This window comes from Cyanistes caeruleus, chromosome 1, assembly GCF_971803275.1.
Source record: "Cyanistes caeruleus chromosome 1, bCyaCae1.hap1.1, whole genome shotgun sequence".
In the NCBI taxonomy this organism is placed as follows: Eukaryota; Metazoa; Chordata; class Aves; order Passeriformes; family Paridae; genus Cyanistes; species Cyanistes caeruleus.
In genome coordinates, this window is record NC_141701.1 from 66,110,097 (window position 1) to 66,135,301 (window position 25,205).

The window sequence follows — 25,205 nt, forward strand, 5'->3', positions numbered from 1 at the left end:
GTAATGTATGTACCTCTGGATTTTATTGGCAGTCTGAATGCAAAAGCTTTGGATTACAAGTAGAAGGATGACAGAAATGAGAGAAACTTAAATTTTTTACTTAAGCTGTATCAGGCTGTCTCATTTATAGAGGCTTATGTATGTGACATATGGAAGAACAGTGAGAAGTAAAGTGACATATGTGCTTTGCTTGGGCCAAAGTCCTAGAAATAAGTCGGATATGAGTTAGTTTATGTGATACATGGAAGGCTAGGAATAGAAACTGACATCTTTGCTCTTAGTGTTATCTTCCAACTAATGTTTTTGCACGCTTCAAAATGAAACTAAAGTATCTTAAAATGAATTGCCCTTTTTTTTATTTATTTATTTTTTTCAGAAATTGACACTGCGGGGGGGGGAGGGAATATTAGTGTTTCAATGATTAAAGACTGCCATCTGAAAATTACTGAAGTAGCCTCATAAATATCTAGTATATACATTAAATGAGTTTAATTCATTATGGTCAAAATTCATCAGTTTTTTGGAGAAAAGGGGATATAAACACTTCAAAGGGACTAGCATTTAAATTATACTCCACATTTAGGAGAGCTTACACTTGTGCTGCTGTAGTGAAGAAAGGATTTTTTTTTGTGTTCTTATCTATTTTAGATTGTGTAGGGAGTTTCAAGTTTTCATTCGAAGTCTGAAAAAATATTTCTTTTCAGAAAAATATATTCATGTGTATTGTACTGAGTTAGATTAATAGTGTAACAAAAGCTCTTCTTTTACATACTCCAAAAACCTGAATTGGATTATATTGTTTAGTAATGTCTTTCTATTGAAACTGATAAATAGTATTTCTTCCACACTTAAATTTCAGAGAGATCAAGCTACCATTTTTAAATCTGTTGTATTATGAAAAATTATTTTTAGGCTTTTCTTGAGAAATAGTTACTTGTGGAAAAGAAATAAGGAAGGAGTTGAACTTCTGAATCCTATTTTCAAAGTTAGAGCTCTTTTTTGATAGCAGTGTTTGGTGCCTTTACCTCTCCTGTGAACTCTCTCTCAAAGAAAGCTGTAATCTTGTGGGACATGGGTGTTGTTGAGAAATACCCAGTGAGCTCTGAGGGTTATGACAAGAGCGAGCTCTCAAGGATTAAGGCAAAAAGATGTGTCATTTCTCATTTGTGTCGACACATGAACAATAGTCCAAGATACTCAGTCTATTTGAAATTCTTTTGATACCTCTGTGGATGTGCAGACATAACTCTCATGCATCTAAATATTGTCAAGACTTGCAGAATTCTTACATATCTATAGTCTTGACTGTCAGCTGAGCAAGGGATTCTAGAACCTTCCTTTACTCCCTGAGGTCTCTAAGTAGAACTGACAGCTGTGACCAATGTTGCAGTAAGTTTCTGTGCCATTCCTTTCACATAAGGGTCTCCCCTACAGCATGTATGTGTAAGTTATCATACACACAGGGGAAAAAAACCCCTCACCAATCCAATTTGTGTTGTTTTCTCAAACATTTTCTCCAAGGACAGAAAAAAATTCTATTTTTGGGCCATACATATTCCTTACCTGTTACTTTTTTAAAGCTAACTTCTCTAAAGCAACACTATTGTTAACTTAGTGCAAAACCTCCATAAGCTAGGTGAGTTAAATGTGAAGGACGAAACAGATTCTTTTAGCATTATAGTGAGTGTTCCTCTTTTTCCTTTCTATCGTTGGCCATTGAATATTTAAAGACAAAATTAGAATTTGGATCTAGTCTGAGGATATATGAGGGTTTGCAGTAAGGGTTTCTAAATTGTTTATTTTCATTTTTCTCCTCAAAGGCAAGAATGTTTTCTTGAAGTTCTGAGGTAAATGGGTTGGTCAGTGTTAGAAAGTGTATGTTTGGACACAAAATCTTTTCTGTGCATGTTAGGTCACAGTAGAAGCTTCTAGAAAGCAAACTATAAGCTATCCAAGTTGTACTGTAAAATAAAGCCCAAAATAATCTTTCTATGCCTGCTTGTTTCTTTTTATCTTTTTTCTTTTTTCTTTCTCTCTTTCTTTTTCTCTTTTTCTCTTTCTTTTTATCTTTCTTTTTCTTCTTTTTCTTCTTTTTCTTCTTCTTCTTTTTCTTCTTTTTCTTCTTTTTCTTCTTCTTCTTCTTCTTTTTCTTTTTCTTTTTCTTTTTCTTTTTCTTTTTCTTTTTCTTTTTCTTTTTCTTTTTCTTTTTCTTTTTCTTTTTCTTTTTCTTTTTCTTTTTCTTTTTCTTTTTCTTTTTCTTTTTCTTTTTCTTTTTCTTTTTCTTTTTCTTTTTCTTTTTCTTTTTCTTTTTCTTTTTCTTTTTCTTTTTTTTCTTCTTTTTCTTCTTCTTCTTCTTCTTCTGTGAAACTAATATGTGTTAGTCAGAGGGAAACTTTGAAATGTGTTTCAAAAGCTGAGGTTATTTAACCAACTTTAGAAGAGCAATGCCCCTAAAAATATTGAGGCTGTACTATTGAACATCTCCAGAAAGGCTACTGATGCAGTGTGTGTGACTAGGGAATAAAAATTTTCATCACACCTGTCTTTCAGCATGGAAAGACAAAAAGGAAGGCAAAGCAACTGATATTTAATTAATATGTTTTTTCTAAAAGAATATGGAGCTTGAAACTTTTCTAGTTGCAAAAACCTCCCAGTATCTTACTGAAAGTCTGATTCATCTGAGCCCAAAAGCATATTTTCCCTGTTGTTAATCCCATCTTGATCTATCCATACTCTCTTATTTACATGTACACTGAAAAAATGTTGTGCACATGATGCTTATCTTGTTTTAAAGCAAGAGGAGTACAGCTAAAAAAGTAGTCCAGATTTGAAATTTTCTTGATTGTTAACATTCAGGACTGAGATAGTAGAGTTGATAATGGTTTGTATTATACCAAAGAGATTAGGGATGCAAGGTAGAGAGAAATCAAGCTCTATTTGTTCTTGACACAACACATTTCTTGTTTTGAACACCAAAAGCGGTAACAGTGAAGTGCATGTGGGAGTTAAAAAAGATGATTTTCTACAGTACTGGCTGAAAAAATGGTTTAAATGTCTAAAAATATATATAATATATAATATATAATATAATATATAATATACAATATACAATATACAATATACAATATACAATATACAATATATAATATATAATATATAATATATAATATATAATATATAATATATAATATATATTATATATAATATATAATATATAATATATAATATATAATATATAATATATAATATATAATATATAATATATCTAGAAATATAGATAATATAGAAATAGTTATTTACTATCATTCTGTAGGATATGTCTCGATCTGTTTGCAGTGTGGTCAGAAATAATGAAGGACTTTGAATTAAATTTCTACATTGTGCTTTTTTTGGAAAACATATTTCTGTAATGAAAGAGACATCATAATTTCATGACAGTCAGACTGCTTTGGGAGTGGCTAGAGGTGCGGATGGTAAAAAAAATTCTGCAAATATCCTGAAGTGGAAGAAAGACGTAGCTGTTCAGATATCTCTGCATTTTCAAAGGAATTGAAGGGAAGAAAAGAGTTACATGCTATAACCCAGGAGATTAAATGCTCTCTTCTCCTTTGAAAGGAAATGTAGTTGACCAAGTCAGAAGAGAGGCAAAATTCCAGAAGCATATATAAGGTGGTGATTCATCAGGAGGAAGAAACCAGATCAATAAACTGCAGAATAATGCTTTCTCTCAGTTCCCAGGAATAAGGTGTGTCCTCAAGCCTCCCAGTTGCCAAGCCCACTAGCAGTGTGTGATATGAAGCATTGCCTGCAGAAGGTACAGTTAGGGAGTGGCTAAGCCAAATGGGCATCCACAAATCCAGGTGATGAAAGGGAGCTGCATTCTAGGCTGCTGTCAGAGTTGGTGGAAGTCACTGTGAGGGCTGCTGGCTGTCACCTTACAGGTCATGACAATGAAGGAAAGTTCATGAGCACTTGAAAAGGCAGGCATTGGACCAATCTTCAAGACAGTCACATAAGAGGATCCCAGAAGCAACCAGCTGATAATGCCTCCTTCATTCTCTGGGAAGAATAGGAACAATGTGTGCCAGAAGATGGCTTGGAGGCACATGAAGGACAAAGTGACAATGACCAGGCAGTACAACTTCACTAAGGAATATTTGTGGTGGGAAACACATGAGCCTTGCTTTGTGGAGGTGACTGTCCTATTGGGACAAGGGTACAGCAGTGACTGCCCTTGCTTTGACTTCAGGACAGCTCATGACAGCCTCCAGTAATCAGCTAGGTGAGCATGAGCAGCAGAAGGGGACGGCTGTAGGAGCACTGCTGTGTGCCCAGCAGGACAAGTTCCAGCTCTGGGAACGCTGCTGTTAGTGGTATGACTCAGGGCAGTGATGGTGCTGTTGCTGATAATGGTTTGAAGTCAAGGCTTGGGTGGAAGTTGGACAGGACACCTTCTCCATGTCTGTGGGTGCCCACCCTTCCCATCTGGGGAAGGCAGGACAGCTGGTGGGAATATCCCCTGCCACGTGGGGAAGGCATCAGTTTAACAGAAGGCAGGCTCTCTTCACCCCAATCCTTCAGGCCTCATTGCTGAAGGGATGGCACCTCCTCACGAAAAGAGGTGGGAAAGAAGGGGCCGCACGACCCTTGACCATCAACAAAAGAACTGTTTGTTGTTGTAAGATATTACAGGTGAGCCAAAAAGAAGTCCACAGAGTTTGCCTTCTCCCAGCTAATGCAGGTGCCAAGGCTGAGGTAAGGAGCCAGCCAGTCACTCCTGTGATGCCACTGATGTGACTTCAGAGATGGAACCAGGGTGCACTGGTGTAGTGCCAAGTGATCCCTGTGGCAGGTATACTCACTTCCATTGGCTCTTCATTGTCTTGAGGTGCCAAGACTTGCCAGTGAAAAGCCATCCACTCTTTCACTGCTTACTATTTCTACACATAGTTGAGTTTTCCTTACAAGGTATAGCTATGAATATTCCCTTGCTGTTTGGGTGCAGATCACCTCTTAGTATGTCACAAGCTGTTGATGGTCTGCATGCATTTCTTCTCTAGGCAAGTACTTAAGACAGAGTTGATCTCTGTCAGGGGTTCTCCAGGGCAGTGCTTAAGGTGAAGGGATGAAAGAGCCTGCATGCATCTGCCCTGGTGGCTAATTCCCATGTACTTCATGCAAAATAAAAGCCATAGCAGAGCATAACAAAAGCTGAAGAGTAAAGAGAGGAGTTTTGCTTGCTTCTGTGGTGATTGAATCACAATCTGTTAAGGGGAAAAAAAAAAAAAAGTCTTGCTGGGTTCTGTTGAAACAACGGAGACCAAGGCTGCTGAGATGTGAGTGGTATGCCTGCATTACCATGGTGATGACAGATCCCCTGGCACCCCTTTAGCCTGTGCAGCTCCACTCCTCGCTCTCACAAATCATGCTGAAACGTAAGGTAATACCCGTTGATAAGCTGTCTGCTGGACTAATGAGGAAATGTGTCATTTCTCAGCTATTTAATAGTTTCTTTCCTCCCCTTGGTTTGTGCTTTTTATCACAGCTGCTCTGCAGACCACATCCTTAGAGGGCAGGTTGTCATTTCTTTGGGTTATATTCTGACTAGCTTTTAGGTGACAGAGAGAGAGGTGGTGCAGGTTGGGAGGAGGTGCTGACAAGCCCTGTCATTTTCATGTCATGGAAAGAATTCTGGATGATGGAAATCTCAGGAAATCTTTTGCACATTCATACTGTACCTCTTGTCATGATGCCATGCAATCAGAAATAAAACATGAGCTAAGTTTAGCTAGCAAGGGTCAGAGGGCAGATTGTCTCTAGAAAACTTCCTTGGCATGGTTTGGCAGGCAGGTTATCTTTCTGTGAAGATGTTCTCCTATGATTATGTTTGTGAGTACATACCCTGCTCCAACTGTGAGTCTTTGGAGGGATTAACTCAAAAGTGTGTGGTGGGGCTGTCAGCATGCTTGTTACACATCTTGAATGAGATTACTCACTGACAGGAGGATGTCCTGTACAAAAGTAAGAGGTGCTGTGTGGTTTGTGTCTGGTACTTTCAGAGTAAGCAGTTATAAAGACCATATTCTACTTTTTATTTAATAGAATGGTTGAAATTGTAGAAAAAGCAAGCTATTTCGTTTTGCTCAGAGTTGTGCTGCAGAGTTCTGGGGGGAAAATAAAATATTTATTTAAGTGCTTTCCTATTGAAATAAAGGTCAAGTATGGTGTTTCTGCTCTGGCTAGCAGGGCTTTTATGACTGATTTAATTCATCTTTTTCTGCTATTAGAAGTCCTGACTGCAATCCAAAGACAAAAAAAGAGAACAAAAAAGATCCAGTGCCAGAAGGGAGAAATCTTCAGTGTGAGTGAAAGTAATCAACCCTCAGTTTTGTTGACTATTACAGGAAAGTCATTTTACTGCTGGAGAGACAAGGATTCATCATGTCCCCGCTTGCAAAAATGAGAAGAGAAAGGGAGAGCCATTGGAACTGTGGATCTGATGTGTTCAGTATATCTTATGCAGATGGGTAGGTATCTAGGATTGTTATGCTAGATACCGTGCCTTATAACCAGATAGTGGAATTACAGAGTTTGAGGATAGAAATTTTTTAAAATGCCTTGCTGTTTGCTTGTAAAGCTCATCAGAAAAGAGAGGTAGCCATTTGACAGCACTGTGCTAGCCTCAAAAGAGCACAGAAGGATTACAGACACAAGCTGTACAGACACAAGCTGTGACAGGAAGTTAGTTATGGACACAGCTGTAGCTATAGAAATATGTTTCCAGGAAAATGATTTGCCAAGTGGCAGGTATATCAACAACACAGCTAGAGAGATTTGTGGCACAAAGACCAGAAAATGCAAAGTTACAGAAAGGGATCTTTAATTTACAGCATGAGCAATCCTGTGGTTAATCTAAGCAGAACAATCCATTCCAGGGTGATCTAGCACTAGAGGAAAAAATAACACTGCAGAGGGCAGACAGTCCTGAGTTCTGGCAGGAGCAAATGCTAGAGGATTCATTAGCCTCTGAGTTATGGCAGGATTTGGGTTTGCCAGTTTTCCTGGACTAGGCAGGAACTAACAGATGCTTGGCTCAAAGGTGCTGTCAAGTGAGCTAGTCCTGGGAGAGAAAACACACTGGAGGCTGTTTGCCAATTTTTCATTTTTGTAATGTCTGCTGTTTCATTCACACCCTTCCTCTCATGCCAGCAGGGCTGCTCTGTGTGATGGGCTGAGCTGAGAGACAGGGTGACCCCATTGCAGGCCATGTCCTTATGGATAGGGCTCTGTCCCCTGATGTCTGAGGCAGGAAGGCAGGTGACAGCCTTCAGTGACAATTCTGACATGGCCAGCGTCCAGCTGGGAACAGCAGGAGATGGGCCTGGAGTTGAGCCCTCCAGCACTGAGTCCGAGGTGTGTTGAGGTGCAAGGCCCCAAAGGCAGGCTGGAAACAGGCTGCCCACTGTGAGAATTTGCCATAGGGCAGGGCTGGGCATGCACCCTGACCTGAGCTGCAGCTTCTGGGATCGTGGCAGGGGTGGGTGGGAATCTCCATCCAGGGCCATGAAGTCCCTGCAGGCCCTGATGAGGATGTGGAGGTTGGGGCATATTTGAACAGAGCACTCACACAAGTGCTGGGCCTCCCACGCTGTAGCTGCACAGCCTGCAGAAGAGATGAAGTATTGACTCAAAATTCCCTGCCCCAAAGGAAAAGGAAACTGATGCCTCCTGCTAGCAGGGAGAGTAGAGAGGACGTAGTAAAAGACTGGAGTAACAGGAGGCAGTTTCAAGACCCACTTCTGAGATCCCTAAACTTCACTGATGATTGATTCTGGAGCTGCACTGCTGTGGGAGTGCTATGTGTGTGGTTAATTCATTGGTAGGCATTGCAGTTACTTCTGTATATCCAGATGTGGTTCTGGGCATGCCTGCTCCTCTTTCTCTTGCAGAGCTGCAGAAAAGGGAAAATGGGAGGAGAGGCCACTGGACCACTAAACATATTTTATATTTGTGCATAAGTGGTTTTGTGTGTTACATGGCAAAGTTAGTTTGCTGACATTTCCTGCAGGTTTAACAATTTGGAATATGTTTTTAATTACTAAATTATTATAGATCCAAGCCTAATTGTGTTATATTAATAGACATGTTGGAGAGCAGCAGGGAGCAAAATATTTTGACAGACTAGTTGGTTTACTTATATGACTAAAGGTGTGGAAACTGTATACTTGAAAGTAAATGTCAAAAGCTTCTCATTTCCGAGACAAAGTAGCACCTGGATTGTGTGATATGTGAAAAAAAAAAACCAAAAAACCAAAATATCAATAAAAAGGAAGTTTTTACAGATGAAGCAGGAGATGTGTTGTGAAAACAAAAAGGGTCATCAGTATGAGCCAGAGATGATATATGCACTGCTTTCATATGCTCAGGGCTTATGTCAGAGGTGTAGGCAAAAAGTTGTGGTAAATATTACACTCTTATTGGTGGATAGCAACGAAAAAATGCCATTATCTCCAAGAAAGAGGTGAATAAGTTTTCAAGAACTGAAACAGGCACAGCAGAATAATAATGGAATACTGGAAAAATAATGAATATCGCTGGGATGGAGAGGTATTGTTAATACTTCTACCAGAAAAGTGGCATTAACAGTTGCAGAGGAAAACTGTTAAATGCATCTTGTATATCAAACTAATTTTCCTATTTTTGCTATGTAGTGGTCCAGATATGTTTGGTAAAGGTTATACTTCCATTTAGTTACAAGGACCTGGGGCTGATGCCTCATTTGGGTGAGGTCACATTTAAACAGTGACTTTTTCTCTCTCTGCCCCCAACAGGGAGACACCTTATAAAGATCACAGAATTGCTAAGGTAGGAAAAAACCTCTAAGATCATTGACTCCAGACATTAAAGGTCTTGGATTCTTACCTCTGGGTTCATACTTTGCTGGATGTTAGTGACCTTGTGGAGGTTACTTTACATTTCCTTTCTTGGTTTCCTTCTGTGGAGACTTTGACAGTACCAAGGATATATTGCTGATTCAGAATCTGACAATGTGTGTCGTTGGTCTCTGGGCTGCTATAAAGAAAGTAGGAGTGTAATGGCAGGATAGCTGAGGATAGTTCTGACTGATTGTTAATCTTAAAGTGACCTCTCAAGAGCCTGGCTCTAACCAGCTGCTACTTGCCTAATAGTGTTGAGGAGCTGATAATTCCCTGGCTAGATGATAGATCCAGCAGTAGCTGGCCCTAAGAACAGTTACAGCTTTGTAAAGAGAGGTTTTAATACAGCCACGAGCCTTTCCAATAGAAGAGGGAGCAATGTGTAGCCAGGAGACATAGTTTTAATAGAATAGTAGTGTAGCTACACTGAGGAATGGGATTTAGATATCAGGTTGCAAGTACAGAACACGTTTAATCAAAAACTCCGGAAAGTGAGAGAGGGAGGGGAAAAGGTCAGTGGGATATTGAATATTTTCGAAGATATGCACAGAGAACCAGAGCTGAAATGGAACACAGGGTGTGCTCTCAGCTGCAGATCCATCACAGTGTTGGCAATTTTATTTTTATGGAACAACTATTGTCTTGTCACAGGATGAAAATTGCACAGTCCTCATCTTTTCAACACTGGAAGGGTTATGACTACAAAAGTCATATGATCTAAGAAAAGGATCACAGCTTTAGTCAGAATGAAGAAGTATTTCATACTGTAGAATGTAAAACTCCACATCACTTGAATTTTCTTTGAGCCTAGATCCAGGAGACCAGCAGATTGTTCAGAGGTGCTCTGTATTTATTTGCCAAGAAATTGTTCTGTGAAAAGGAGAATATTTAGGAAGGAGTGTTACTGACAGATGCTGACATCCCAGCAGACAAACAAGGAGTCTTGTTGAGGAGCTTTTTTTATCTTTTTAGAGCAGGCAAGGTATTTTGTGTCTCTTGACCATATCTGGTATATTAGAAACCCACTGTATAAAGATCATGAATATGGATTTCCAGTAAACAGTCTTTTTTTTCTTTTTTTCCTCTTTTTACATACTTTCACTGAGCACTCAGAAAGAAAGAAAACTTCTGTCTTCTGTTTTGCTGAGAACTACATTGATAGGTGCATCACTAAATGTGTATTGCTAAACCTGGAATGCTGTATTCAAGAAGTCAGCCTTGTAAGGGAAGCAACAGCAGTCTGATTTTTGCTGTTGTATATGCTGAAATGGAGTAATGCTGAGAAAAATGTACTTTTTTAAAAATGAGCTTTTCTTTCCTCTCTCTGGGAATCTGATCCTTTGAGTAAATGAACTGCATGAGAATGAGCTGGGAAAGGCACAATGGGTCTCCCACAGAGGGAAAGGAAAAAAAATTTAGGTTTCTTCATTGCAAGGAAACAGGAGATGGGAAACAGGAATTTGTAGTTTAATTCTCATTTTCAGTACAACTTTTAAGCTGTGTGTATTTTAAACAATAGATCAGCATAATATTCAAATCCCAGTCTAAACTAGAACTTGTAGAGGATTTGAGGCAAAGTCCATAGCTGTGGAAACAAAGAGAGAGGGTGGAGCCTTTACCCATTCTGCTTCTCTGAGCTCTGAAATATTGCTGTCACGCTATACAAGAGAGTCATAACACGTATAGACCTATTTAGAGTAAATATAGCTAATAATCTATTGCACTGTAGTGTAATAATGCAGCATGTACTGGTGTGGTTGCCAAGCAGATAAAGTTGGAAGTGATTAGTTCCACCCTCTGAAAAGTCACATGAAAAAGAGCACATAAAGTCTCTCCTCAGCAGAAACAAGATGAGACAGAAACCGACTTGTCAAATTCAGAAGTTACTGTGCTAACACAAAGTAACCACACTAACAAAAAGCAGAGAGTGATAGCAGGTCCACTGTTTTATCATACCTTCATTTTCCTGATTTCTCAGGAGTCAGTGAATGACAGATACAGATGATTGTGTGATGGGGGATTGGAGCAGAATGGACAAAGGGAAAATATCAAAAAGCTCTACCTCTTCCTCTTTTCGTCTTTAGCTTCATAAATAATCGACTTTATACCTACATTTTAAAAGTTGCCTGGTCACTTATCTCCATGGTGTATTTAGGGCACCTTATTCTGTTTGCAAGTGGGCTTGGTGCTGTTACCTGGGCTATCACATGATGCTTGTAAATTATTTTATCTGATAAACATGTCTCATGCTAAGCTGTGCATGCTCTCATGTGTCAGCCTAGTTCTTTACATGGCTTTAATGCTCAACAGATACAAGTGCCACCTTCTGTGCTAAAAGGAGAGAGCTGAATGTATTAACTGGCAGAAAACTCATTTAAGTCACCTAGTCAACTACTTAAATTATTAGTTTCTCCAAGTTTTTAATTCTTTTTTTAATTAATTTATAACCTCAATAATGTCAACATTGCATTAGAGAGCAACCACCTAAGAACTCTTGCAATGCTCTGCATAAAAAAAAATTGTCATTAAGTATGATCAGCATCTGACTTTTTATTAGTTAATATCACTGATAACATTAAAGACTTAAGCTCTTAGGGAACTTGCTGTAATTGTTCAGTCTTTCAAAGTCCATACTTTTCTGAAAACAGTGTGTTTATATTTTCTGTAGAATGCAAGAGAAACAGATGTCCTCCCGTGTGCATTCCAGCTTATTTTGGCATCATCTCAGCTGATTCCAGGTGACTAAGGCAGATATCTAAAAGAAGAGGAATGAGAGAACTGAAGAAAAATGACAAGAAAAAGGAAATTCAACTTTCACCATAATTGGGGCCTGTGGAAAGTTCAGGTCTTTACCTCTTCCAAGCTGTATTCTGCTTTTCACTTGCAAGGAAACTTGTTTTTTGTTTCTGAGTATTTTCCCAGCTGTTGTCTCACTGTACGTGCTGCCCTAGAGATGTGTGTGTGTCTGTGGGTGTTGCTGGAAATGTAGTGTGCTTCCCCCACATCCACTGCAGCATACAGTTTACTTGCTTGGTTTGCTTGTGTGATTAAGGTAAGTGCTAAAAATGTTAGCAGCCTAGAACCATTACAAGTCTAAAAGTTGTTCTTTCCTCTCTTCTCTTCTAGGCTTGTGACATATGGCCTTTCCCTTGCTAGAGTTCTGCAATCCTTCATGGTCTTAGCTCTAAAAAGCCATTTGTTTGAGTTGTTGTATGCCCTTAGGCAAATTAAGACCCTGGTGAAACAGTTTAGTCACAGTCTGGTCTAGTCCACAAAGAATTTGAAAACAGTTAAGGCTAAAATAGAAGGATTTTTATGGTTCCTTGCCATATTTTATCTTCAATATGTACCTCTTAAATTGCCCAAACCTTTAGTCAGTCCCACTGGACCATTTTTTTTTCCCTTCTGGAGATTTTTTTTTCCAATACCTTGGATTTGATCTGGTCTCTCCCTCTGACACAAATTGACCAGCTAGCATCACTATGTAAGAAAACAGCCCTCTAGTTTAGCTTGCATTCATGTGGGTCTCTTGTCCTTGTGGTCCAGTTTTAACCTGAGATTTTCCAACACCATATTCTCTCAAAACACAGTGAAATTTCTTTTTTATGTCTTATGTTGGGGGGTGATTATGGAGTGTGGGTGAGAATGAGGAATAAGGACAGGAATGCAAGAGACTTTTGTTTCTCTAGTTTTCTGTACTGATTTCAAAGCAGCGAGGCTAGTTCAGCACAGCTGGCAAATTTTTTTTAAATTCTGGCTGGAAATAAAGAGAGGAACAGGGTGAAATTTCCCTCTCTCAGTTTTATCTAACTCCACTTATGGTTTTGGTTGCAAAAAGGTACAGGTATGTGAGAATTCAAACAAATAATTTTTGGGCATACTACCTTCCTGTGGAGAGAAATGGAATAGGAAAGCAGAGAGAGCCCCCCTTTCTGTATGTGTGGTGGCCAAGATGGGACCTGCTTAATCTCTGAAGTGCTTGAGACTGAAAGGGGCGATGGTACATGTGTCAGGCACTTTGTACTTCTTTATTTAGTGTAGGAATTGCTGATATAGCTCAATACAGTTTCTTGCTTACTGACATGTAAATGATGAAATCCTGTTTCTGGTTGAATCTTACTTCTATCTTCTATAATGGTTGCCCACAGCTGTTGGGCAGGTGAAGTTCTTGTGCTGATCAGAGATTTTTTTTCCTGGTCCCTAGAATGGAGGATATGTTCAGAAAATCTGGTATTCGGGCTTTTGTCTGCATTTATTACTTGAGTGAACTCCTGGTCTACAATCGTTCAACACCATGAACTGGAAAACAGATCTGGGTATCTCAGTTCACCTGGTCAGCAATACAAAGGAAGTTCAGAGACCTAATGGGCAGGAAAAGATAAGAAGCTAGCCAAAGACAGCAGAGAATGCTGGATATTTTAACTCTTCCTAGACACAGTGACTTCTGAAGCTGTGATCCATTATCTATTTTACAACAGATGGTGATAACAAATTGATGTGTACTTTTATTACTGTACATGGAAAGAGGAAATTAGCTGCAATGTCTAACAGGCTTCAGAGAGAAATAAATAAAAAGCCAGAGGGTATAACAGAAATGTTGTGGGCTTTTCACTGGAAACATTACAAAATATGTCTATGAACTCTTTCATGGTTAAATGTTCTTTTGGATCTGTTATGGTTTACCCCCCACCAGGCACTAAACCCTAGACAGCCACTCACTCACTCCCCCAACACCACGATTGTGGAAAGAATTGGAAGGATAAAAGCTAAAAAACTCGTGGGTTGAGATAATGACAGTTTAATAAGGAAAGAAAAAGATGGATATGGAAGCGAAGCAAAACAAGGAATTAATTCACCGCTTCCTGTGGGCAGGCAGGTGTTCAGCCATCTCCAGGAGAGCAGGGCCCCATCATGCATAAGAGATTGTGGGAACCACAATCCAAATGTTCCCTCCTTCCCCCTTTTTCCCTCACTGTACATACTGAACATGATTTCATATGGTCTGGAATATCCTGTTGGTCAGTTGGGGTCAGCTGTCCTGGCTTTGTCCCCTCCAACCTCTCACGCATCCCCAGCCCTCTTGCCAGCGTGGCAGCACAAAAAGCAGCAAAGGCCTTGGCCCTGTGTGAACCCTGCTCAGTAATAACAAAAACATCTCTGTATTATCAACCCTGTGTTCAATACAAATCCAGAACACAGCCCCGTTCCAGCCACCATGAAGAAAATTTACTCTGTCCCAGTCAAACCAGCACAGGATCCCAGGAGCTTTTGACTAAAACAATTTCTTTGACAGTTTCAGTGCTGCTTTCTCTAAATCTCAGAGGTAGCATAGGACTGATACAGCTGTGATGGCAGCAATGAGACTCAGAATAATCCTGAGTATAGACAGATGGATTTTGCTTTGGAAAAATAACCCACCACCTTCTGTATTTAGAAAAGGAAATCACTATCCTAGTGATCTTTCAGAGAATTTTTTTGTGGTTTTGAGGGCTTTTTTTTGTATTTGCCTCTTCATATTCTTTGGTGACAATTTGATTTTTATTTTCATTTAAGACTGTTACAAGATGGACATTTGGTTTATGGAGTGGTTTATGAAAGCTTTGCTTTCTCTGTAGGAACGATGTGATCGAGCTGGTTTATGTGAGTAGTGAAGTGCAAACAACCACGTTCAGGAGAGGCCTTGCAAACCATTTTGGGAACTCTAGCTGTGTCTGAAAACTCCTCTGAGGCAGCACAAGTGGAAGGAGTATTGTATTTACAAGCACAATTTGTTGTTGTGCAGTGAGAAGTGTCTTGATAAATACTCCAGTGAGGACAGCTGGTACTGTTTGGTTTAATTTCCAGACTGCTCTGCCTTGTGCTGGCGCAGTGGCCAGAGAATTGAGGAGTATGAGCCTGACATTCCTGAATAACTTTTTAGAAAGCCATCATATGCTATCTACAGCAAGGTAACGGAAGAAAGATTACAAGGTAGTTTGAAGAGAAAGAGCTATATGGGTGACAGCTTAGCAAATGTGAATGATAGTTTTAGATAGCATATGGCCAGTGACTGAGGTAACTTTGTATTAGGGATAATTTAAAATTATTTTTAAAATATCTTGTATTTTTACAGTTGTTCCAATCTGTAGATGTCCTAAACCTTTCTTTAGTTTTAAACTAAAAGCTTAAACCAACTGTCTGAAACTGAAGAACTTGAGATCTAAATTTAGGAAGACTTTTCCCTTAGCTACCTGCTAGTACTCTTCAAATAAATGTATTTCTTTAAAAATAGAAATCCATTTTCTGCAGCACTTTTTTCCCGTCACCTTAAAATCACAAATTTGTGCATTCAATGTTCCTGTAATACATAATTCTCTTGCCTTTGTTTATTATTATTTTTTTATTTGCATGGTTTTGCTCATTGTATTCTACTGTGTTGTATGTTAAAATTTTAATTAACAATCTCTTTCCTCTAAAGTGAGGGGCTTTTCTCCATGGCTGATTCCATGAACACTCTCTGCAGGTCCATATGTGAATCTGGGTGGAACAAAAGGATCCATAATTAACCCATGACCAGATTTATGCTTTTCTGCTCAGAGTAATTGCACAGGACTTGGCCTTGGCAATCTTCTACCCATTTTGTGACAGTTTATGTCTTTCCAGATGAAACTAGTTATAGTTATTATGGTCTGTAGAGGGGCTAGGAAGAGAAATGTAGGGTCTTATCATGCAGTAGGTTCTTGGTGAGCATACTTTCTTATCCGAAGGGTTTATTTTAATATCCTAGTAAAGTGTCAGAAGTCTGATGGTAAAGCAGTTTCTTACACAGTGACCCCAGCAGTATTGTATGATGTGTATGATGTCATCTGTTACTTAACAGGATGAGTGTCTATCAGACCACACTTTGCTGAGCTCCTTTGTTATATATTCAGTGAAGAGAACTGTGTTTGTATAGCTGCTGCTTCCCTGGTTAGACTGGTGGGAATAACCAGGTAAGGCCAGCTGGACATCCTCACTGATGATCTTGTGTCTGGGGACTCCTCCTTTGCGGGATCAGGCTGTGTCATTCCTTAGCAGACCCCTCCATGTAGCTGCAGTTTCCTGCTGTTCCATCTGCCATTTGTACAGCCTTTTATTTCTAGTTACTTAGGCAACAAGTGCCGCACTCCAGCAGGAAAGTGTTCTGTCCACTACTCACAGTAGGCACTCCTTGCATGCTACTGCACTCCAAAATACCCCTGTGCTGTAATCCCTTCCTTTTCCCCAGGTGTTTACTGGGAGATGTTGCTGGGTGGGCAGCTCTGCATGTCTCTGCATTCTGCTTGCTCCAGACCCCAACATCCCTCTCACCTACAAGACTGCAGCTTTCAGTGGCTGTCTTGCAGTATGAGGGCCTTTCATCATGCCCCTGTAACCATGGCCATCCCCTGCTTGTAACATGGGATGAGATCTAGGTATGCATCACCCCCTTGCGTGGCCATATCTATTTTTGAAGAAAAAGGTTTGGGGGGGAGGGGAGCTAGCCACAGCACACAGCCTCTGTCCTTACCAGCAGATTGTCAAAGCAAGCCTTCAAGGTGCACCTCTAAGCTTAGCTGCTTTCAAAGTGAACACATCCCTCTGTTTGACTTCCTCTGTGCACTGCGAGAATGCCACCCTTGCCAGATGATGTTCCTGGACCTGCATGGGAAAGATGCTTCAGGACACATTGTGAAGCATAATATACAAAGGAAGCTAATTTGGCCTTGGAGGGACCTTGTACTAACCAAGAGGTGGTAGAGCTCTGCTCCTGTTTTATACTCCTTCCATTTTCCAGTAACTCCTTTTACTGTCTGGCTTTATTTGAAGCAATTGAGTCACTACAAGTTCCTGCTGCTTATGACCCATTGCAGATGTACCTGGGCTAGCTCAGTGTGGAGCTAGGGTGCATCCAGTGCAGCTGTTAACTCTCACCCTGTCACGAGGAAGGTGCTGTACTGCTTCTCACCAGAGCTGGTTCCAAGAGTAGTGTCAGTGAGTGAAGTCACATGGGAGGACTACGGGAACAGTCAGTATATGCAGGGATGTGATGAGGAAGGCCAAAGCCCACTTGGAATTGAGTCTGGGATATCTAGGACAACAAGAAAGGCAACAGTGCATCAGCAGCAAAGGCAAGCTTAGGAAAAATGTGGGCTTCCTGTTAAATCAGGTGGATGTCCTGGCGGTAGAAGACAAAGAGAAGGAGGAATTACTGAATGCCTTCTTTTCATCAGTCTCAACTGCTGAGATCAGCCCTCAGGGAAAACCCTGCCTAGGCCAAGCTATCCATACATGGCTTACTGCTGAAGAATTATTTATTCTGAGCAGGCACCTTGTCCTATTGCTGTCTGTTGAGTTCAGCTTGTCACATTGTAGATCACATCAGCTTCAGTCAGTGAGAGTTTTAAAGTTACTGTACCACAAGGATGCAATCTGAGGGCCCAGAGTGAGAGGTCTGAGTGCCATAACCTGAGATAACTGTTGTACTTACTGCCTTCAGCTGTCTTTACTACCCTGGAGAAGTTTCCACTTGCATAGGATGGCTTATATAGTTGTGTATAATCCCTGATCCTCTGTAGTTCAGGGTTCTTTGAAAATGAACTGAAACCCAAGAAAAGTTATCTAAATACACCCAGCTGTAGATTGCTGCTTAGTGACAGCACAAGTAGCTTGAGGTGTTTCTTTATGGGAAATAGAAAACTAAGAGAGAGGTGAAATAGGGAAGATGATAAGATCTCTTGCAGCCACTCAATTGTAGTTCCAACTCCTAACTTCCCTCTTGCTCATTTCAACCTGTTTTGTGAATGGGGGGGGATACATTTTCTTTCACTATTTGTTTTTCAAGTTAATTGCAGTCCCCAGGAAGTGATTCTGGCAATTCTGAGCTTAGCTGCAATAGCGCCTGTCAAACTACCTTCCCTGGAATCTGTGGCAGACAGTTCTCCCTGATGATGAAGGGGATATCCAGTGGTATACCACTCCTGAAATATTTTTAGGCAATGAGGCGTATTTCAGATGTGAATTACAGGGGTAGCTTGCTGTATCCCCAGAAAATCTTTGACAATGTGTGAAGACACTGGAAACTTGCTACAGCACACTGGCAGAAATTAGTGTAAGCTGTGGACACTGACTTCTGGGACCTGTCTTGCCCTTACCCCATGGAGGTCTCGGTCTCCGGCAGATTTCCTGCAGACAAGGGATTTCCTGCTGCTTTGTCCTAGCTAAATAAAAGTCATTGCCAGCTCCAGTTGTATCAACCTAACCAAGTTCATGGTGATGAGTGAGAAACTGCTTACACAGTGAGCATTTCTCTCCCAGTGTTACTGACAGCTGATTTTACTGGGTCTAAGGCTGTAAGTTCTTATTACCATTGTTAAATTGTTCAAAATGAAATTCGTCCCATTACACAGATAAATAATATACTTGAGCAGAGGAACATTGAGGAAAAATGTTGGTCATCTTGCCAATTCATCCTGTTACAGTCTGTCACTTTATTTTCACTGGCTAAAGGAGATGTGTGGTGGTGGATAATTTGTTACTTAGCTTCAGCTTTGCAAATTCCCTATGTAACTGATGTCAGTGTCAATCCTTATTATGGGCCCACCAAAAAAACCCCTTAAGTTTCCTGGCATACTTAGCTTTTAAGAATATTTCAGTTGCCTTCACATGTCTACAGACAGTGATTAAATTTCATAACAATTGTAAGTAAATAGCTCCTTTATTCACCTACAATAAACTTAAACAAAGATAAGTGCAAAAATTTTTTTGCAAGTGCAGTTTTAATACTAATAGCAAATCCAGTCACCAGTGTGAATAGAGAAAAACTTGGCAGAAGTTCCTTGCTAGGAGGCATTTTTGAATTGTATGTCCTCATATAAACTGAGTATGTCATTAGATTCTTGTGGTTTTGGCACCAGGGCAGGGATCCTTCGAATCTTCAGCCAGACTTAATGTGCATTGCCTGCAACTGCTTTCAATCTTGGCCTCATCAGTTTATTAGCTGCTTTCCCATAGTGTACTAGAGTGATAAGTTTTAGCTTAGTACTCTGACAGTTATTGATGTGAAGTTCTTAGAGCCCATAAGAATACTTATTGGAAGTAACTTTCCTCTTCCTCTTGCCACCTTCCTTTTCAACAGCTTCCTTCTCAATTTGAGCTATTAATTTTATCTTCACTTTTTAAAAAAATTGAATAGATACATGACAAAGAGAAACAAACTAAGAAGTACCCAGAATATATTGGGTGAAGGTCTGGGGTTGTGTTGCTTTGTTCACATAAAAATGATTTCCAATACAGCTGGTTTCTTTAGCTGCTGCATCTGTTTCTGCTTGAATTCTTCTTTTACAAACTTGGCAATGCATGAGAGGGAAAAAAACCACATATCAGCTATTTTTCACTTGTGCAGTAATTTCTATTTGCCTAGTCATAATACCTGCTATTTGTGGGAACTCATGTGCCTTAAATTAGGTGTGATTGCTTCTTCTTGCTCCAAAACTGTAATAGATTTTAATGTTAAACTTTGCAAACAATGAAACAAAGACATCAAGAACAAATAAGAGTGATTTCAGGTTCATGATACCTTCCGTATGACTGCCAAATTGCTTGAAGATTAACTGTCAGCTCAACCTTGCTTTTCATTTTGAGAGTTATATATAATGGAAATGGTTGTAAATTAATGCTGCTAGTGTAACTGTGGAGGATTTTCATCTGGGGCCACATCTGACCCAAAGTTCCTGGAAAAGACAGAGTACACTGCAGGGTGGAAGAGAACAATCTTACTGCAGAAAAAAAGAGTTTACAGATCTTCTTTTATTATGTTGTTTCTAATAGGAATCATCTTGATCTGTAAAAGGACCCCCAGTCTGAGAAGTGACCACACTTGCCGGAAAGACACTAGAACACTTCTGGGATTTTTTTAAAATTTTTTTTTTTTAAATTTATCTCTTTTGTGCAGACAAAAGGGAAGTGTATTTTTGTTTGTTGTTGTTGCTGTTTGGTTTGGGTTTTTCAATTTTTGGTGGTGGTGATATTTTTAAACAGAAGTATTTTGTTCTGTCTTCTCAGAGCTTTTGGTAGAAGTATATACGCTTCTTTGCAACACACATTTTTGGGTTGGAATTTGAAAGTTTAGGGAAGATGTAGTGGTGGCATTTTTGTTAATATTCTTTTCTAGAGAACATTTCCATGGAACAGCAGACAGAAGCTGGACAAGCTGGTGGACTGAGATTGTTTTGCCTGCTTGATTTTAGTGTTTGTTCTCCTTTTTTAGTTCATTCTGTTTTTAGCACTCTGTCTGTCCCCTGGGCTCTATTCCTTACACCAACTGGATGGTTTTAGGAACTCTTACACTGAATTTCCCACTGGTAGCCAGTGTTTTGTGGAAGTTAGGTCTTATCTCAGTGCTTTGGACACTATCTCTCTCTCCTGCAAAAATGGAGGCAGTCCTGGCACACCTAAATCCCACAGGTTTGCTACTGGTCCCATTTTCAGATGGCGGAATTATGCCCTTTACTGTCTTTAAAAAACAAATTTTCTGATTCTTGGGAACAAAATGTTAGAATGGGACCTAGTTAGTAGATGCTTACAGCAGCTTAAACTTCTATGGTGGTATAAAATTCTCAGCACAGGAACCAAGTCCTCATAGCCCCTAAACTTGCAATGAACCCCACCACACCTCTGATGATAGGTGGCTAAAAGTTTTTGAAAGGATAATAAAAGTACTTTAGCCTGCCAAAGGAAGAAGAAACAGGTAATGAGTGGCAGCAGGGGAAGTTGTCAGAGAGGGGAACTCCAGGTCTGGGTGACCAGGGAGCCTGGATAGATGATAGCAGAGATGATTCTAGGGAAAATGGCATTTGCAACTCAAAAACTAGCACTGGGATCTGCTAACAGGGTATGTGAGTCATGGCCTACCCTACAACTGTTAGAGAACTCCTTTGGAGTGAATATTGCAGTTCTGGCAGATTTTTACATGGATGATAATTTCTGTCTTCTGGCCAGAGTGCAGGTACAGTAGAAGGAAGTCTGTGTGTCTGGAAATTTGATTCCCATTCCAGTTTCAAAAAACAACTAAATAATAGGGGAGAGAAATAGCCAATGAGTTAAAATTTCAAGGCTGTTTGTCAACATTGAATTAAGCAAAAATATTTGCATAGGAAACTGAAATTAAGCCTTATTCTGTCATGCTTGGTTTTCTTCTTTTCTTAGAGGAAGAAAAAAAAGACATCTACTGTTTCTGGATAATTTCACCTAGTTATTTCAAAGTCTTAGATGAAATTAGAAGGAGATCAGGACTAGTTGCTTCAGAGTAGGTTCTTCTGCCTTCTGAAATAAGTTCAAAATCAGCTAACATTTCCCAGAAACTTCATTGGTATCATAAGCCCTAGGATACTGACTATCTGGAAGATATGTGGGGAGCTAAGTCCCACCATATTCTTCAGATTTTGGGTTTGGAAGGCTTCTGTCAGATACTTAGCCTTATATCTGTCAGATCCCTGCCTTATTCTTCCAAAGAGTAAATGCACCTCAGAGCATTGTATTTGGTCATCTACCTATTTAAGACCATTCAGAAAATCAACCTTGGAACTCTCTACAACCTTTTGAGCAAGTTTCTTTTTGTTGTATTCTGCCTCTTTCCGACTTTGCTTCTTTGTTTCTTAAATACAATATAGCACTTTTGTCTTTTTGATATCCTGCAATACTCATACTCCTATCCAACTCCTTACCCCATGCAATCCCAGTCAGAACTCTGTTTATATTATGTTCTTCTGGATTATTCTCCATGTTCCTATTTGTGGGAAATCTTTAAGGACTTTCATCAGATTTGCTGCTTATTTCCTTCACCTGATTGTAATTTTTTTCTTCTCTCTAACCTAGGATTCCAATGTGTTATCAAGACCACATTATCCTTTTGTCTTCTCTGTAGGCTTATGTTTCTGTCCTTCAACAGATATTCCAGTTAATTCTTGTGCTAACCACAGAGGGAATAGATGCAACAAATCAAAATAAGAGGGGTTAACATTTTACCAGGAAAGGAACGGGGTGAGAGCTATACAAATACATTTCTGGCCTAAGTTTCTTAGAACAGAAGGGAACTTGCCAGGGGAGGATGTATACATTTTAATGTATAATCAATCAATGGATGCAATAAGGATTTTTGGTTTTCATTTCACTTGCTTAAAAAGTGACCAGCAGATTTCAGCTGGCCAAAACAGATTGCTTTGATAAATCTTTGGGAATTTTTGGGGTTTTTTGTCTCAGCTGTATTCTCTGGCAAGAACACAAAAGAGATGTCCCCTCTAACTCCCAGCTTGCCTTTTGTATGTGGATATGACTCTCCTTTCTGAAACTGCAAAACCTCTAAAATCTCCATCAAAATGTGTTATAAACCTCCTCTCTTTGGGAGTACCATGGATCTATGAAAAGATGACTATAAAAGCGAAGCCAGGATAAATAAACCTTATTCTAAATGAGTGTGAATTGGCAAGCTTACGAATCATTAATTTTGCCTTAGTGAAAAAAGAGGAAGATGGAAACCCACGAGAGAGAATTAGGTTGGTTCAAGCAATACACCAGTGCAGTAACCCTACTCTAGACCTGTGTGCAATACATCCATAGGGAAATAAGACTTTACAGCATGAAGATTTTATCAGCTTGAGTTTCTGTGACAGCCAGAGTGATTGTGAGTGGATAAAGCCAGAAAGAATTACTTGTGGTGTTCCAAATGAGTGCCACTAAGATCTTTGTGCCCTACCTATCTGGCCTCTATGTGCCACATATAACAAATGTGTACCTATGAAAGAGGTATCTGTATTTTGGTTTGAAAACTTCTGCTAGCAAAGAGAGGCTCCAGGGCATTGTGGCTATTGTCACAGGCTCCTGTGGTGAGAACAAAAATGAAAAGCTAGGTTTGACCCTTTTTACTCCAGACATAAAAAGTGAAGGTCTGCTGTCTTAATGCTCTTCTCCTACTGTCCATGCATCTTGGTGTTGATGGAGGAAGGTAAGGTGAGGAGGAGCCTCTCAGAACTCCAGGGATCTTTATGTATTTGGTTAGTTTACTTAGCAATCGACTGAAATATCTTTCCACTGGGCTGGAGCAGTGCTAGATGAGGACATGAGTTGTTCAGTTTGAAAAGAAAGGAGAATCTTTTGGTAAATCAGTGCTACCCAAAAGAAGTCCCAAGGACATGCCTATTGGTAGGCAAGAGATGATTGTGTAAAGATTTGCACTCCATAGCCTTTCACAAAGGCTCCTCCACATCTGCAGCAACAGCTGAGGGCTGGGCAGGACAGGTTGTGTTCCTGCAAGGCAGAAAACCCTCTTGGAGCTTCCTGCTTTTCATGTGAGTATTGTCATTTTTAGTTATGTCTAGCTCACAGACAAACAGGTTTATAATTTTCAAATGTGATTGCTTCTGCAACAATGAAGAGAGCTTGAACTAGAGGCTCTTAGGACTCTTTTTAGTCAAAATCTTGTTTTGCTTATACCAGAGAAAGCTGAAATTAGCTGTTTCTCATTACACAAAGCTTCCACTTTCACCCTTGAATTAAGCTGAAATTCAGGACTGTGGGTTGTTGCAACTCCAGGAAACACTGTTTCCTGGTCTTGGCTTCTGGCTGGTGAAGCTGTTTATTTGCTTGTTTAATCATGTTGGGAGCGGATTTACTGGAAAGATTTGTATTTACCCCTGTTTTTGATTAATGCATCTTCTAATGTGTTCCTGGAGGAGAGCAATTTACATTCAGGTGCATGAGGGACACAGATTTTTCTGCTTCTGCTCTGTCTTAGGTTCACTTTGCTGTGATGTGCCTGGCACAGTTAGATTCTCATGGTTTGTGAGAGTCAGTTTTTGACAGACCTTTTTTTACCAGCCTCTAAAAACCAAATCCAGTCTGCAGATCCCTCTGGAATCTCATCTTGCATACAATTCAACAAATGACCCTAAGCAATACTTGTGTGTGTGTAAAACAGGGGTTAAAGGAAGAGCAAAATTAGAAATGTGCTTGAAATTCTGGGGAAGCAGGGAAATCCTAGCATCTCGTTCCTAATGATGTTTCTTTGTTTGACTCTCATTGACTTTAATGAAATATTACTTCTTATCTTTAAGTCTGTAGTCTCTCACCTATCTTAGAATAACTGGTGATATAATAACCCTATTCTCATGTGATTTTAAATACATTATCTAAAAATTTTAACCAAACCTTTTTTTTCTTAATCCAGTGCAGCTGAGAAATTAAAATCCCTAAGCATTTCACTTTCCATATTTTCCTTCCAATTTTTTTTTTTACATACCAGCTGTAAGGACCAGAAAAAAAATAAAAAAGTTTTTTCTCAATTTGACAACTCTTAATTTAATTTGGTTTCTTAAAAGATAGTCTTTAAAAATCTAATAGTTTGCTTTTCCATAATGGTGTAATCAATGCTTGAAGTCTGATATTATTGAAAAATAATAGTTTCTTTCCTGTATTTGTGTTCAATATTTAATATTTAATTACTGATGATGATGATGATGATGATGATTATTATTATTATTATTATTATTCTTTTAGATAGTGTCATCTGGTTTTAGCAGTTATGAATTACATCAGTTATATTTTATCAGTTGTGGGAAAAGTGAGCTGTATTGGTTTCCCATACAAGTAGATGAGAGGGCAAAATACACATTCAGTTTTCTTTCCTACTGAAAGGCATTCTCCCAAATATTAGATATATAGTACCCTGTATTTTTATGGAAACACATAATTTCTCACATCTCTGACGGCTGCTGGAAGGGGATGTGTACGTCACCTGAAGGGAATGCAGCACTTGCCACAAGCCCCATGGCCACCTGGGAACAGCCCCAGACAAGCTGCTTCCACTCTCCTAAACTCAGCCTGAAGGCACCAAAGGTGGTTTCCAGCTCTGTTGGGTGATGTCTCTGTGTGGCTCTTTGCACCATGAAGCTCACAGTGTTGGCATGCTGGGGTTTGTATCATGCTTAAGAAATAGCCCTTGAACTCAGATACCTGTTGCAGGCCTTCAAGATGGAAACCAACTGTGCAATGTGAAACATCAAGATTGTCTTTTGTAGCTGCTGATACAAGTGCAGGCTGATCTGCACCTTTCTCTTACCAGGGTGATCAGAGAGGCTGCTTTGGGATATCCAAGCTGCCAGGAGTACGGGGAGTATTGTGCAAGTGCGGACATGGGCTTTCACAGCAGGCCATTAGTCACAGAATCACAGAATAAGCTGTGTGGGAAGGAACCCATCAGGATCATCGAGTCAAATT

The 25,205-nt window shown here is 39.7% G+C and overlaps 1 long non-coding RNA gene across 1 annotated transcript; it reads left to right on the top strand.

The window, feature by feature from the left end:
- The first annotated feature begins 6,404 nt into the window (after positions 1–6,404).
- On the top strand, positions 6,405–11,737 carry LOC147655554 (uncharacterized). Its single transcript, XR_015288960.1, has 2 exons — positions 6,405–6,527; positions 11,605–11,737. It is a non-coding gene; the product is annotated as an uncharacterized LOC147655554 (long non-coding RNA).
- The last annotated feature ends 13,468 nt before the right edge of the window (positions 11,738–25,205 follow it).